This window comes from Haliaeetus leucocephalus, unplaced genomic scaffold (assembly GCF_000737465.1).
Source record: "Haliaeetus leucocephalus isolate CR32 unplaced genomic scaffold, Haliaeetus_leucocephalus-4.0 Scaffold194, whole genome shotgun sequence".
Taxonomy (NCBI): domain Eukaryota; kingdom Metazoa; phylum Chordata; class Aves; order Accipitriformes; family Accipitridae; genus Haliaeetus; species Haliaeetus leucocephalus.
The window spans coordinates 539,977-557,055 of record NW_010972630.1 but is presented as its reverse complement, the minus strand read 5'-3'; positions in this window follow the sequence as shown (position 1 = coordinate 557,055).

The window sequence follows — 17,079 nt, the reverse complement described above, 5'->3', positions numbered from 1 at the left end:
CTATGCCTGTTGTGGTGTTATGGGTACAGCTGAAGAGAAATATTCGTGTATAAGAATTCTATTGATAAGATGAAGTGGTTTTTTTTTCTTAAAAAATGTGCTTAGTGGCTAAAATAAGACTTGTGGTGTAAAGGGATAGTGTGTATTCATTCACCAAAATGGGTAATATTCTGAATAATAGAATATGAACTTCAATTGCACTTATTCAATCTGTAAATGCACACTAGAGCTGCCTCTACAAACAACTAAAGTTACCTTACTGGAGTGAATAGCTGGTCTCACTGAATCAATTGATTTCACCAGAACTGTGATTCATCCTCAAAAAACCTATTTCCTTCCTTTTTTAGATAAATTACTGAAATTGCTTCCTTTCATTGCCAGCCTTATCATCTGGTATATTGTAAGACCTTTTGAACCATGTGGCACAGAAATGTAACACTGCAGCATCCCAGTTACTTGTAAATAAATCTTACATCTATTATTTAATCCTTCTAGCTTCCTGAAGGTGGATTAGGGAGTGTCCATCCTGAGGAGACTGCCTGCATTGATGCTGAGACAGGGAACAGGAGCCCCTCAGGGTCAATCTGAGGACAGAAATATAACCAGCACACTGGAACTAGTGCTGGTACTGTGATCCTCCTGGATTAAACTTCAAATGAGGCCTGCTATTCTCTTCAATTACTGTTGACTAGAAATGGCTACAGCTTGTTCTCATGACTCAAGGAGAACAAGATCTTATTTTATCAGGATCTACTTAGTAGCAGGTATGTGATTTCACCCTTTTCTTATGCAATCAGTAAATGTGTCCTTAAAAAAAGTCAGTTTAGCACACAGTAACTGCCATCTCTTTTACACCAAATGCAAACTGGAGACCCCCCCAAACAAGGGAAAGAGCACAAGCCTTCAGTTAGTTGCAAGATGTAGCATTGCTAGGGTACTTGCAAGTGATTCACTACAAAAGAGAAAGCAGAACTATGAGAAAGGTAGCATACTGAAATGAAGAAGAAAAGACTGTACAATCCCTCACATAAAATGTCAACACTGCATTATGCAGATCACTGCATGATAAAAGCACCTGGTCTAAACTGAAAAAAAATTAGATTATATCATATTCAATCAGAATTTAAGTGTTACCAGAGCAATCAAGTTGCCTAGATGTTACCTACAGAACAAGTTTATGTTAGGGATACTTCAGGAATATTTTTAAAATTACAAATGATACCTTTGCCTATTATTAGTAGTATTGTAACTGCCAGAATGGCACAAAGTTTCTCTACTACTTTTGCCAATCTGGAAAAGTTGTGTATGTCTGTCTGTGCCTGCAGCTGTGTGTATGTTACATAATTGTTATTAATAAATTTACCTCACATTTCTGTTTATAAAACTTTATAAAATCTTCTTTTTCAATGGTCAGAATTTTTCCCAACTTTAAGTGTCTTGGGCTGGAATTTCTTGTAGGAGTGTCAGCTTAGCTGTTGCAGAAATTACACTAGAAGAAGCTGTCTTTTCCTCACATCATATTACAAAAACTCAAAAACTTTTTGGGTCAGGAATGTGCCATTTGTTGGAGCAGGATATCTGTGAAGATATTCAGTGTGAAAATACCATGAACTTGTAAAAGCTAAGGTTGCAGAGGGGATTTCCTAATTCTTCAGTGCTTGAGTTTTGCAACATTAATCAAGTTTTCATAGCTCTTGTCTAAATATGGAACTACTGCATCTAACCCATTAGCTTGTTGTTTAAGTATTGTCTGTAATTATTTAAAGGCCCTTGTCCTCAAGAACATGACAGTATGCACTCATGCAATAAACAGGGCTCTATCGTGCTCTTGTGCCCATATGATTGCACTCATGTACCTGCCCTTATATGTGCTTTTGCACTTATATATTGTGAGAGGCTGAATTTTTACTATCTTCTGGTGACAGCAGAAAAAGTAGTAGTTTATATAATATTTGAAATCTCAAATTCTTCTGTATCACCTGGTTGGACATCTGTTAACTAACCCTTCAAAATGTGGCAGCAGAGGAGATCTGAGAATCTTGGTTTCTTATGAGGACAATAAATGAGTAACAATTAAAAAAAAAAAGTTTCCAAACACATTTCAGATTCTAGAATTGGCATTTTAAGGAGGAAAGATTTTAGCCTGAGTAGGCAAAACACAGTATGAGTTATTCTGTATTAATTCTCTTGCTGACTTTATGAAATACGAACCATTTCTGACCATAGGTTTTCAAAACAGTAATGAATCTGTTTCTTTCCAAGAATTCTTTCTGTGCATCCACTGTGTAATGTATCGATGACTGTGTCTTTGTCAGTCTAGCTGGTTTGGAAACTAATTCAACTCTCATGGTTGCAAGAGTGATGTCTCTCGGATCTGGATTTCTCTGTCATTCCCTTATGAAAAGAATCCCAACCCAATACTAAAAATTCTTCCTAACAAGAGATTCAGTGAGATTTGCACACTGAGATACAAAAGGGGGGTTAGCCTTCAACCTTAAGATGTGTTTTGTTTTGCACAGGTGAGCTACTTGACTAGGTATTTTGTCGGAGTTATTTTAATGCCTTGTAAAACACCTTGAGAAGAACTAAAGAAAAGTGTGTTGTAAAAGCAGCTCACCTTGTACTGTAAAGTTCTTTATATTTGCATGAAACCTGAGTGTTCAGTGTCTTTGGCCAGTGGATAAACCTGACTTCAAAAAATTATTGAGATAGCCACAAATTTTCCATTATCACAATCAGTGACATTCCAAGGTGAAATTTAAGCATGAGAATTTTCATAGTTGGTCTGCTGTGAATTCTCCCCATATTTCAATTCTGTATTAGTTGCACAAGCTTAATTGTGAAAGCGGATCTTGCAGAGTGATCAGGAAACCAGCACTCTTATTTTTTTCTGAGATGTTTCAAGAGAGCTTTCCAAATATGTGTAAGAGAGGTTATTAAAGGTACCTAGCTGGTGGTTTTGGTGGCTGCTGTACAGGGGAGAGGAACAGGAAAGGAAGCTAGAAAGAAGAGCATAACTATGATTTGGGATGCATTATCTTGAAAGGAAAGTGAAGAAGCATTAAATAAATATGAAGAATTTGGGAGCAATATTTGTGTATGTATTACACTTTTCTTCATCTGAGGAACATGACAGTTCTGAGTTGGAGCTGAGTATGAAGATATGAATGATGTATAGTATGATATTTTCATTACAGCAATCAAAGCATAAACACAACTACAATTTGTCTTCTACAACACTTTTTTAATGCCTGATGGGAACCATAGGAATGTGTCTAAGATTTTGGAATTATAGTGCATTGGTACATAGAAAAATGGGTCCATCAGCTGATGGCAGTTGCATGCACATATAGAGAAAAACATTCTCTTTCTCTTTACAGTAATGTTTATATTCTTGAGTATTATCACGTTCCTCTTCAGTCTTTAGGTTATGTTTTATTTAAGTTCTGTTTTCTAGATGTCTGAAAATCCTGTTGCTCTCTGTTAGACCTGCCCAGTGGATCTAAGTCTTTCTTGAAGGGCAGTGCCCCAAACTGGATACCCTGTTCTGCATACGCTGTGGCTTTATCAGTGCTGATCAGACTAGACAGATTGCTTCATTTGTTTTGTGATATATATTCTGTTTATATGAGCTAGTCTGAGCTTTGCTTCTTCTGTAACAGCAAACCAATCCTGGGTCACGTTCAGCTTGTGATTTACCCCTAGTTCCTCCTTAGAAAGCTGTTCCATGTACGGTATTCGTACAGTTGGTTGATTACTCCAGCTTTCATATATTTATGCCTGCTAAGCTTCATTCAGATCACGGCACCACTCAATACTTCCTTCCATTTTGATAGCTAGACATAAATAAGTACACTCGGGGTATGATTTTCCCACGAATTATGCACCCATTCTATGTCAGAGGAGTCAAGAAAAAGTTTCCCTAAGTTGTTCATATGGATGTCATATGGGACAGTTGGCAAAACCTTACTAGTGTCTGGAAAGACGGCATTATCTACTGCGTCCTCAGTTGCAAGTCCTGTTACTTTATAGTAAAAGACTTGATTTGATTCATAGAATCAGAGAATCATAGAATATCTTGAGTTGGAAGGGATCCATAAGGATCATTGAGTCCAACTCCCTGCTCTTTGCAGGACTACCTAAAACGTTATTCTTGACAATGTTTGCAAGTTGTTTATTTTTTAGTGGGATTTTTCCAGTAATTGAACATTTAATTCTTATTTCCTGCTCCCTCCTTTACCATTAAAGTTGTGTACTGCATTTTCCCTTTGTAGAGTCTTCTTGTCTCTCAGTTTTCTTTTGCATTTTGCTAAGTAAATTTTGATAGTGGATCAAACTGATATGAAAATTTTTTTAAGCTGCTTTCATTTATAACATATTTAAAATTGTCTAGCTTTTTCTTTTTTTATTTTAAGCTAAAGCCATATGTTTTATCACCTAATGAATTGTGTTTGCTTCCTGTTCACAAATGATCTCTTTAGTGAATTCTGAAGCCCTGTAACTTTTCATCTCTGCTATGGAGCAAAGCTCTATTATCCTTGCTCTTCTTACTGTTACTAATGTAGTTATTACTTATATATTTCTTTCTTATTACTCTTGGTCTTCCTTGCTAATTGCAGCTGTTTGTACCTTGGCCTGAGATTTGTGTCTTCTGAAAATACTTGTCCCTAGCAGTCTAACCTAATTTCCACTTTGTGTTCTCTTCCTGTGTTTGGGGCTAATAACAAGCTCATGACTTCGCCAGATTGGTCTCTTTCTACATTTTCCATCCTTCCTCTGCATTGGGCCAGTTTGTACTTGTGCCTCAATACCATTTCTTTGAGGAATTGCCAGGTCTCTTTAACTCCTTTTCCTCATGAACTTGCCTGCCATAAATACTTAACTAATGTTTCCCTGAGTTCACTGGAATCTACCTTCCTGAAGTTTATTATTTTTATTTTGCCTTCCTCTCTTTGGTTTCACTGCTCTTTAGTGTTATTCTCATAACAGATTCCTCTGTGGTAAGCAGTTCTGATACTCCAAGGAAGCAGTGGAAGTCTTCTGAATGTTTAGAAGTGCACGAAATCACATCCAGCATCAAAGATTTGTCAAAGAAGACTCCCAATTCTCTTAGAGAACTGCATGGTCACTTCAGTTTTATTTGCTGAGACTGTGTTATGGGAAAGTATTCAATACATCTTTTTAGTGTCTTTTAGTTCTGTTTACAAGGTTACTGACAGCACCACGTGACAAGCCAGCTCTCTGTGGATGACTGCAGACAATAGTTTCAGAACTACTGATTTAGAGTACAGCAGTTGCTCTATTGGAGCAGGTCCTTAGTCCATTCAAAACAAGGTAGAAAAAACCCCTTAATGACTTAGAATGCAATGCACGCATGTGAAGATTACCCAGGATAAAGTTTAAGAAAGAATTACATGGAGAGCATAACTGCAGAAAATATTCTGAAGATTAACTCAGTCCTTAAAATTCAAGCACTTAATTTTCTAGTCTGATCAAAATTTTATAACCAAAAGAAAATTAACATTCCCACTGACAGCACTTAACATTATTAGAATAGGCAGGTTTTCTTTTCCCAGCTTTCAAACTTTTCTTAGAATTAACTTTGTTTCATTTTCTTCCCAAGCACATGACTTCTTTGAAAATCCTTTTCTCCTCCAAGAAGTCTCCCTCATCAAACCTTCTGTTTGTTTTTAAAAGGTTGGTCCATTTTGTCTGAGCTCAAGTTGTATTTCAGAAAAACCCGTAACCTTGCCTGTCCTGATTAACCAGTCCTTTCTCTCTTTTAACTGCATGTTTGTCTTTGTTACCTCTGAAGAAAACATCCTATGTATTAGGTTAGAAAATGAACCTATTTGTTCAATATGTAGTGCTTTTCAATACTGAAGTATTGTGTAAAAGATGATGCACATACAACAGTGATCTTTTAAAAGAAAGCCTTGAATATGTGTGCATATGTCACCAGTGTTTCGTAAGTATTAGGCTTCTTCTTAGAGATTTTTTTTATAATTCCTCTAACTCCTTTGCAATTACAACCTTTTCTCAAAAACTCTTCCATTATTTTGTATGTATGAAGAAAGTTTTATCAAATTTCATATCAGTGTACTGTAAATTTCCACTGCTTTCATGCAAACCCTCAAGTGTTTCTGCAGTAGAATCAGGTGTTTGACATAGACATTAGTGAGGTGTGTGCTGATTTCTTTAAGACTTGGAGTTAATGCTGTAGCAGCAACTCTTCAGCTTGGTCCTTAACATTTCGGGGCGGGGGGGGGGGGGGAAGAACAAGAAGTACTGAAGTAATTAATTAAGAGGATTATGTTAGTTAATGTATGCAGAATGCTTGAAGATGAAAAAGAACCATAAGAGTACTAGGCAAATGTAGTGTTAGTAGAAGTTAAAAGTCAGTAAAAAATGTATAAAACACCACATAAACATACAAAGTAGGTGTTTGGCAAACTGGGGTCCAGAACTGTCCAGCACGGAGTAGTCTTGTAATCTTCATGCTGCTGCTGCATGGATGTATAACACTATCAAGCCTCTCAGAACTACTGATGAAAGGATCCTGCTAAAGATTTACCGCTGAAGAAAGAACAGGATGTATGTTAAGTTTTTAATCTGTTTTGTCTACTGAGGGTACATTAGGATGGAAAAGCCCTTATTTTGTAAAATACTGCATTTTTTTTAAGGGGGAGGTTGTGATTTTGGTTTAGTCAGCAGTCTGTGTGTACACTTGCAAAAAGCAATATCTGTGGTTCAGATCCTTTCTTAGAAAGGACCCCACTATGCCTCCACATATGAGGCAGCAAATCCTTAGCTCTATTTGGGCTGAGGAACTCCACATCCAGTATAGACATGCCTTTGCTCTTGTTGCATTTAACAATTCTGCAATAACCGTCCCACAGAGACTTATGCTAACTTCTCGGCCAGAGGTTTCAGTTCTTCTGGCTGAGGTGTGGCTGAGCAGAGGCTAGTTACCCTTAGAAGCCTTGAATAAAAAGTGCATTTCTGCGAGTCCAAGTTTTTAAAGAGGAACAAATGCTACTATCCCATTATGTTGGTAGATCAGGTAGCTGTAAGGAAAGGGTAGTGACCATGCAGACCACACTTCCTGGGAAACTCTGGGAAAGAAATTCCTACACTCCGTTATTAAATGACTTTCAGGCACCAGGTGGAGGAGTGGGATGAGAAGCAGTGCTATATCGCTGCCAGAGGTACTGGAGTGACTCTGTGAAACAAGTATTGCAGTGAGTGCTGGACCTAGTGAAGCCTGGTTTCCTGTATGCATTGTTTGATTAACTGTTCAACTGATTCATGCTGAGGTTATGCTTTCAGCTCAGCCCTTACCAGACATCAGAAAATGAGAGAAAAATACTAGGAAAGTCTATGCTGTGGGAAAAGGTTCAACTGAAATTTGTATTATGTGAGATACCAGAAAGCCTAAACAGAGGAGAATCCTTGGCTTACAAAGACTTGTATAAAGAGTGTTATCTCTTTTGAACCTTGCTTCCTCAAGAAATCAGGACAAAAAGTTTGGAGCAGCTGTTGAGACTGGCTCCTTCTGTGGGGAGTCTTATGTCATTCTTTCAAGGGGGCCAACATTCCAGAGTTGCAACTGTGCAAGGCGCTGTTTCTGAGCTTCATAGAGAAAAGGTGAAAGAGAAGAAGAAGAACCTCCTAACAAGGAAGGGGCAAGGTCTAGGTAGATGTAATTCAGACTTTAAGTCATTTAAGCTCTAACAAAAGAGGTGGAGTTAGTGCCAGGAAACAAACTGAAGTGAGGACAACTCTGGTAGATGTAATTTTCTTCCTCATACAGTATATTCCTTTTGTCCTTTCGCCTTCTATGAAACCTGGATTGAAAATAACTCCTTTCATTGGTCATGCATATACAACAAATAATACAGGGGTGGAAGTGCCATTTATTTTGCAGACACTCACTTCTTTTATAGCTTGGAGATCTGAGTCCACTGCCACATAATGTCCAATTCCTCTCAATGGGACTGATGCCCTCTCAGTTGGTAACCAAGCAGTGGGGATAAGAAGCAAAACAGTGCTGTCTATCTCTGTAGTTTCCTGCTGCCCTACCACAGATTGACATAGCACTTTTGAGTTGTTTGAGGATATTTTCCTTTTCTTATTTTTTCCTGTAAATGACCAAATGTGGTCCAGCTGCCAGCACCCTGGATGAAAGTACTGTATCCACACTCGTTGCATGTGTATGTAAAGGAAATGGAGGTGATGTCCTGCTTTTTCCTGGGCCTAGGGCAGGATTTACTACCTGTGGCTATTGGTCATCTTCAGCAACAAGTCAAAGTAGCTTCTGATGGCAAAACTTTCAGAATAAACATAGAATGTACTTAAATTGGAGGCAAAATAATTGCAAATGTGAACTTGAGAAGAGAGATAGAGGTTCCTGAACACAAAACTTGCCACGGTAAAGGATTGGGCAGTTTCTAACTGAAGAGTCTACCTATAGCTGGTTTTAGTATCTTCAAGAAAACAGAACCTTGACTGCATTTTTCTGGAAACAGGTCTGGAGACTACCTGACTCAGTTTCCCCATTCCTGATCCTAATGGAAACAACCCATCAGGGCCCTGAATTTGGCTAACGTTGCAGCCCAGTAGTGTGACAATATGTAGTGGTGTGAAGAAGTGATAGGCTCCGTCAAGAAAGCAGATAGCGTAATGAACATCCAAATTTGAATACTGAAATTATTCAGCCGTACTAGATTGCCTGTTTCCCTTTAGTTGTAATTCTGATTTTTTTTTTTTTTTTTTCCCCCTAAAGCTTTAGATTAGTTCGGGTTCACAGAATAATGGTCACATCATGGAGCAAAAGATACAGACAGACACTACCTTACCAAGACTGGAGAGGTATCTGCCTGATTCTTCACAGAGTTAACCAGGCAATCTATAAACTCAACTAAATGCCCTTATCCAGTAGAGAACTTGAGCAAGACACAGAGGTCTGCAGTAAAGGCTACATGCTTACAGCACAAGAACCAGGGCACAAGGCCAAGAAAAGCTGTGGTGACCATAGCACTGCTATGCATCCTGCCATTTTAGAAACCAGAATGGTTTTGGTATCTCTGGAGATGCTATTTCTCTGGGCTAGCAGTGAATCTGTGGAGGCATAGACATGACAAAATAGCAAATTCTGGTCTCTTGTCCCTTCAGTCCTGTGTTTGAAATCAGTGAATGAGACCATTTTTTTAAGGCAGACTAAGCAAAGTTTCAGGCTGGGACAGGTTGTTTTCAAGAACTTAAAAGCAGCTGATAACAGGAGAGGGTACAATCCTCACCTCTCCAAATCAGCTTTCTAAACAGAACTTCTGAAATTCTAAATATTAGATACCAAAGCCTCTAAAGGAATTTCTGTGTTCCTGTGGGATGAAATATACTGCATGAAGGAAAATGTTGCTGTTTAAAAGAACTTGGTTTTTTATAGATTCTTGTTACACCCAGGCACCTCACAGTTTAATTTCAAAGAATCCCTTTTGAGCTAATTTTTGAGAATATATTTTTATCTTCACTTTTTGGCTTTAAAAAACATTTTATTAATCCAAAATAGTAAAAATCAGTTATCAAAACAGCAGCTTCTCATCAGGTAGTTAGTAATTCGAACTTAAATAATCCATATTTACAACACCTTACATGCTCTCTTTTTGTAAAAAAAAACCTATAAATAATTTTTCATGTTTTGCACATGGACTAATACTTGACAGCACTAAAAACCTTTTTCACTGTCAGTTTGCATGTAAAATGACATGAAAGCCCAGTCTAAAAAACTTGGAAAAGTAATCTCCTGTGGAAGAAAGATATTGGTTCCTTATCTTGACAGTTCAGTCAATCTTTTCAAAACGAAGCACAGAAATAATAAATGATTATTTCATTCTCTGTTCTACCATGCGGCAAACGTGATTGAAATTGGAGGACTGCGTCGTTTTTATTTAGTGGCACATAAGCACCACCTTCTGGTAAAAGCTAGTATTTCTCAGTGATTATACGGATAGAGGCGATCCCATTTGTCTATTAATGAAAGTCTGTATTTGAATTTATTCCTCTATGGTATTGTCAGTTTTTACACTGTAGCAAGATAAATAGCTTAAAGAAATGTCTTGATATTAATAATAATAATAGTTGTAATAACCTATTACCTAATTAGTCACATTATCTCATAGAGTAATAACAGCATTCCTTTAATGCCAATAAGCCTCATTCATGGGCCATGAGTCCACTGCGTGATTATTTTTTTTTGCCAAAAAATCTAACAACGTAAAACAAGTGACATTAGTTACCATTAGACAAGTACAAAGGGACATTGAGATACTGTTGGTCAGTATGATAAGCAAACCACAAACTGAATTATCATGGCTATCAAGCATAGCCTCAGTGTAAGACTGTGGAACCTTCTTGAACAAAGACTGAGTCCAAGGCGATGCCCAGGCGATACAGTAATTTGGGTGTGCTGAAATTGTCACTAGCCAGGGGCTAGAGAGGGAGGAATAGAAAGGGCTTTTCAATTTCTTCTCTCGTTCCATTTCAGGGAAGGGGCAAAACGACTGTCCATTGTATTGCTCCAGTCTATAGCTCTGCGTACAGATGGCAATTCCTTATGGGAAAGGGCTGCACTGGTCCTGAGTTTTCTAGATGACAAGAGAAGTGACTTCAGGAACATAAGAAGCTGCTGTTTCTGTACCACCAAATAACCAACACAGCAAAAAGGAAATGTGCCATATTAGGCATGAAGACTATCAATGAGATAAAGGCAAGCCCATCTGTTTCTGTGATACGTTTTCTGAGAAATATCTGGCATGCTCAGGGCAAGATGAAATAATAAACAATGATAATTGTCTAAGTCATAAAAATGCTGTGCTTTGCATGGCATGTCTTTGAACTGTGAGCAAGGAAAGTAACGCTGGCAAGACAAAACAGACTTCAGGAACTTCAGCAAACAGCTGCACAACGGGGAGTAGTTTTAAAAGGCACCAGCCATGAAAGAATTGGGCAACTTGTCAGACTGCTTCAAGATTATACTGATAGACAGCATTTTTATTAGAAGCTTTCAGTTTGTTTTTTCAGATTTGCTCACAAAAAGCAGATGTTTTAAATTATTATGTGTTGTTTATTCAGTTAATATTTTGCAGGTGGTAATAATTCTTCAGCCTTTGAAAAAAAAGTGTATCAGAGAAAGTAGAAGACCCTCTTTTTCCAAGTGTCCCACTAGGGAAACATGACAGAAAGTCTCTAGATAAGTTCAAAGTGTAATTGAATCAATCATTGGAATTTTCTGTAGATTGTCTCATTATGCTTTATTAATATACAAAACAGTAAGGTGCCTGTTTAGAGGAATTTATGATGTGAATTAAATGATAGATTCATTGAATAGTTGAGGTTGGAAGGGACCTCTAGAGATTGTCTAGTCCAACCTCTCTGCTCAGAGCAGGGTCAGCTAGGGCAGGCTGCCCAGGACTGGGACATTCAGGTTTTGAATATTGCCAAGGATGGAGACTCTACAACCTCTCTGGGCAACCTGTTTTGGTGTTCAATCACACTTACAGTAAAAAAGTTTTTTATTCTATATAAACAGTATTTCCTGTATTTCAGTTTCTTCCCATTGCCTCTTGTCCTGTCACTGGGCACCACAGAGAAGAGTCTGACTTCCATCTTCTTTAGTCCATCACCCCACCCCCAGTATTTATACCCATTGATAACATCCCCCTGAGCTTTCTCTTCTTCTCCAGGCTGAACTGTCACAGCTCCCTCAGCCTCTCCTTGTGTTCACAGACTCCAATCCCTTATTTGTCTTTGTGGCCCCTCGGTGGACTTGCTCCAGTACTGGTGCCAGTACTGATCCCCAGGGTCAAGTGACTGGCTGCCAGCTGGATTTGTGCCACTTAGGAGATTGGTTTGAGCCTGGCAGTTCAGCCAGTTTTCTGCCCATCTCTCTGTCTACTTATCTTGTCTGTACTTCATCAGTTTGTCTGTAAGGATGTTTTGGGAGACAATGTCAAAAGCCTTACTGAAACTGAAATAAACACCACCCACTGCTCTCGCCTCATCCACCAAGCCCTCCAGCTGTGTACTAAACAATAGAACACACAAAGTGAGTAATATGTGAGAGATGGTTATAGTTTCAGCATGTATTGAATTAACAAAAAGACGATACTATCTGGCTGCCTTTCTTTTATAGAAAGGGTTAGAACATGTTTGATTTGAGGACATGTGATCTGATCAGAAATGAATATCAATGCTACTGACACAAATCTTGAACAATCACTACAGTGAGGACAGGGTCAGATTCTAAGGTATTAAAGCACCTTTTTTAATTGTTTCAGGTAAATCAGATGCTTCCCTCCTTTTAAAAACAGTGAGTCTCAGGTGTAACATTTTAAGGCATTTTTTTAATAACTGTACTCGCTAAAAGATTCAAAATATCTAATCCAAAGTAGCCATATTTGTCATCTCCAAGTGTATCCACTGGATATTACTCTTTCTCATTACCACAGGCAGTGTAGCGCTTCTAATGCGCCTTAGCTCCAGATATCCTGTCTGCCTCTGGCCTTTTGATAAAAAGGTCAGTGTGAACTGGAATCTGTCACTGTGCATCTGTTAAGATCTGCATTTTTACAATTAATTTAAAACTTTATTTCTGAGAGGGACTTTTTTTTCCCAACTGTTAATTGCACCTTTCCTTAAAAGTATTTGCCATGATCTTAGTTATATTTATTATAGTAGGAGCTGTTTAAAAAATCTTGTTGAAATCTCATCAGTAGAAGCAAAAGACTTAATGTGTTATTTTAGGAAATGCTTACTAAACTCTTGATAAGCCACAGGTGCACAGTTTTCTTAAGAAATCTGATGGTGGCATTGTTGTCTCTCAGCAGAAACCCTGCTGTGCCTGGCTAGTTCCGTTTGCAAAAGCATGTAGTGTGGTACCGTATGACGCAGCACTTCCAAGGGGAAGGACTTGCATGACCCACGGAGTACAAGCACCTAGAACCTCCCCTTTACCTGCTACTTTATTCTTCATTATGGTGATTTATTCCTTACCATGTGGCTAACCAAGTTTACTACAATTCTGTTACAGAATGGAAATACGCTCCCCTATCTCCTGTTAACAGAACTAAAGCCAAGCAGAATATTTACTTACACCTTTTTCAAGTTACATAGTTATCTGGCCAATTTGCTTTGAAATTTGATTACAGCGGAGAGCTCATTTGGTCTGTTTATGTCCTGTCCTGTGAATCCTGTCTCAAGTCAGTGTTCTAAGGGCACCAGCTGTTGTGAAGCATGGTTATAGCTGTAGTTCCCTTTTCCATTAGAAAGGTGTTTGGAAGGTCTGGTATTCTTGACCTGATTTCTGGCAATTTGCAGAATTAATTTGAGAAGTTTGACAGTTTATTTCAGCTGTGTTTAAAGTTACAGGGTAAAATCTGTTTTTGAAAATCTCTGTTCAGAACACTTTTTCCAAATTAACTTTTTTAAAGGTAGATGTAAAAATAGTTACAATGCATTTGGGCCACATTTCAAATTTCCTGTGAAATAGAGTTTCTGAGCTCTGTGTGGCTTCAGCTTAATAACCTCTATAATCTATCAAGATGAAGAGTTCACAAAACAGCAAAACAAATGAAGGTAGGAACTGGCTGAAACAGGTAGTAACCAAACTTTACTTTGTCTTTATGTCTTCACCTAAAAATGCTTGATCATCATAGGAAGGAATGAGTAATTCACACACTTCATAGTAAAGTATACAGTAGTAACAATAAATTCATACTTACAGTAATAACAACTTCATACCACAGTTCCTTAGAGTTGCAAATTGCTGTAAATACTCTGAGATAAGTTTCGGCAGAGATGTCCAAACTGAAGCAGTGCACATCAACCACTACTTCCCTTTCTGAAGGATAGCTGTGACACATAAGCTTTGTAAATCTGTAATAGAAAATGGACTTACAAATTACAATAGTCAGTAATAGGGATTGGTGGTCAGTCCTAAGGAAAGATGCAACTCTCTTTGGAACAGATGGTGATTAATTCACAGCAGCCTTACCACACAGTGCCAGCAAATACATCTAAATGCTTTCTTTAACTTTAGAACACTTTTTATTCAAAATGTATCCCAAGACATGAGAAAACAGAAAGATCAGAAGTGTTAAGTTGGAACCACTTGTGATTTATCGTAAGTTATCAAACGTGCAAGAAATTCTGACATTGGAGAAGAAATCACAAGAAAAAGTTGCCTGGATTACTGCATTCTGCTTGATTTACTTCCTTAAAGAAGCAAAAATAGTTTTCATTGGCACACATTAAGTCTCAAGTTTAAAGACTTTTGAAAAGCTTCGTAAGAAAAAAATCAAACCTTATTTTTTTTATTAAAGCAAGCCACATTTCCTGCTTACATTTTGTAATTTCTTTTGCCTAAAATTATTACTATGTGTAAATATATATCCTGAGAGCTAATTAGAGATGCATGTATGGTTACCTATTTTTGTTTTTCCTCTTTCATCTTGAGAAATGAGCTTACTCGTATTGAATTGATGTTAATTCTATAAACTGCACGTCCAAATGTTGCATGAAAATCTGAAATAATTATCTTTATATTGTACTAGGTCAGTCCAAAAGTCCATCTAGCCCAGAATCCTGTCCTTATAATTGCCAAAAGCACTGCTTAGGGGAAGAGTTTGCAAGCAAGACAGGAATATAGTGGTGTTTCCTTTGATACGCCCTTCTAGCTTCCCGCAATATGTGACTTGTGAATGGAATTTATAAATGTGTCTTTGTGTTTAGAGGCTTTTATTTGATTTTTTTCCTACAATTATTTTGTCTAATTTTTAAATTCCATTTATAGTGTTTATGTTCAGATAATCCTGTGGCAGTCAGTTCCATGATTTAATTATTTACTGTATGGAAAATTTTGTCTATGTAAAGATTTCTGCCTGATAATTTAATTTGATCCCTTGCAATTTTTTTTTTAATAGAAGAAATTTTGAGTAGTCATTCCTTATTCATCTTCCATGTACCTTTCATAATTTCATAGCCCTTAATCACAGCCCTCTTATCTTAGCTGTCATTTTTCCAAGTTTCGTCACCTATTTAATCTCCAATTCTGTGGTAGCTGTCTCATCATCTGTGTTCAATATGCCAAAATTGTCTAGTTCTATTATGTTATTTTCAAGGTAGAGGAACAAGAATGTCAGTTTGCATAATGGTTACCATATTCATAAATTGTACAATTTTGTTATATAATTTGTTGCTTTGCTACTTGGCCATTCAGCCTGAACTCAAAATCAGTATAATTTTTTTTTTCATAGATGGAAAAGGTTGGTTTTCAAAGAGCTTTTGAAAGCTTACCAGCAGTAACAAGAAACAATCTATGGCACTAGTTAACTGTTGAATTTTAAGGTACATGCTCTCGCTATGACCCTGTCAGATTAATTTCTTGGATTCTCAGTGCTGTAGACTGATTTTATTAAATTAGAGTCCCTAAAAATTATGTGAAATGAAATATTACAAAGAGAAAAACAAAACTTCAAAAAATAGAAACATATTACTTTTAAATAATGTTTTGTCTGAGCTTACTTTATCTTTTGCACTCCTCAATCTGTAATGATACTTTCATTCATGTTTCCTTTCAGAATACACAGAGGTGGTTCTTTATACACTCCTGTAGATCTTGTTAGGCATAGAAATCACCAAAGATAATTATTAACCATTACTAAGCATAAAGTGATACAGACATCTCAGATGGGAGTTTTAAAATCAGTCACCCAGCATTCATTTAACTGTGCTCTTACTGATACTATTGGTAAAATTCTTCTGTTGCAAGATGAACAGAGCTAAATGTTTTTAAAATCTCTCTCCTTTTGCATGTTTTACACTATTAGCATTTCTTTGGGAATTGTCAGTATGCAACAAATAGCATAGCATAGCATAGCATAGCATAGCATAGTTCCAGTTGGAAGGGACCTACAGTGACCATCTAGTCCAACTGCCTGACCACTTCAGGGCTGACTAAAAATTAAGGATTGTTATTATGGGCATTGTCCAGATGCCTCTAATCACTGACAGGTTTGGGGCATCAACCACCTTTCTAGGAAGCCTCTTCCAGTGTTTAACCACCCTCTCGGTAATGAAACGCTTACTCATGTCCAGTCGAAACCTCCCTTGACGCAGCTTTGAACTATTCCCATGTGTCCTGTCACTGGATCCCAGGGAGAAGAGCTTAGCACCTCCCTCTCTGCTTTTCCTCCTCAGCAAGCTGTAGAGAGCAACGAGGTCACCCCTCAGCCTCCTTTTCTCCAAACTAGATGAACCCAAAGTTCTCTGCTCCTCCTCATAGGACATTCCTTCCAGCCCTCTCACCAGCCTTGTTGTCCTCCTCTGGATGCACTTGAGGACCTTCACATCCCTCTGAAATTGTGGGGCCCAGAACTGCACACATCACTCAAGGTGAGGCCACACCAATGCTGAATACAGCAGGATAATCACCTCTTTTGGCCGGCTGGTGATACCGTGTTTGATGCACCCCAGGATGGGGTTTGCCCTCTGGGCTGCCAGGGCACACTGCTGACTCGCATCGAGCCTGCTGTCGACCAGCACCCCCAGATCCCTTTCTGCAGGGCTTCTCTCCAGGCAGTCGTCTCCCAGTCTATCCTTGTGCCCAGTGTTACTCCATCCTAGGTGCAGAATCTGGCATTTGGACTTGTTAAATTTCATACCATTAATGACTGCCCAGTGTTCACACCTATCTCGATCCCTCTGCAAGGCCCCCTGTCCCTCAAGAAGATCAACAGCACCTCCCAGTTTGGTATCATCAGCACACTTGGTAATGGTGCATCCAACTCCTGTATCCAGATTGTTGATAGAACATTGAACAGAACTAGCCCTAGAATTGAGCCCTGAGGAAAACCACTGGTGACTCGTTGCCAGCCAGATGTAGCCCCATTCACTACAACCCTTTGAGCCCTTTTGTCCAGCCACTTATGTCACAAATGTCTCGGTTTCGCAGTTTTTATGTGTTGTTATCAGGTTATTGTTAAACGTGGTGTTGTATGCTTACTGTCAGGAACATTTATTTGT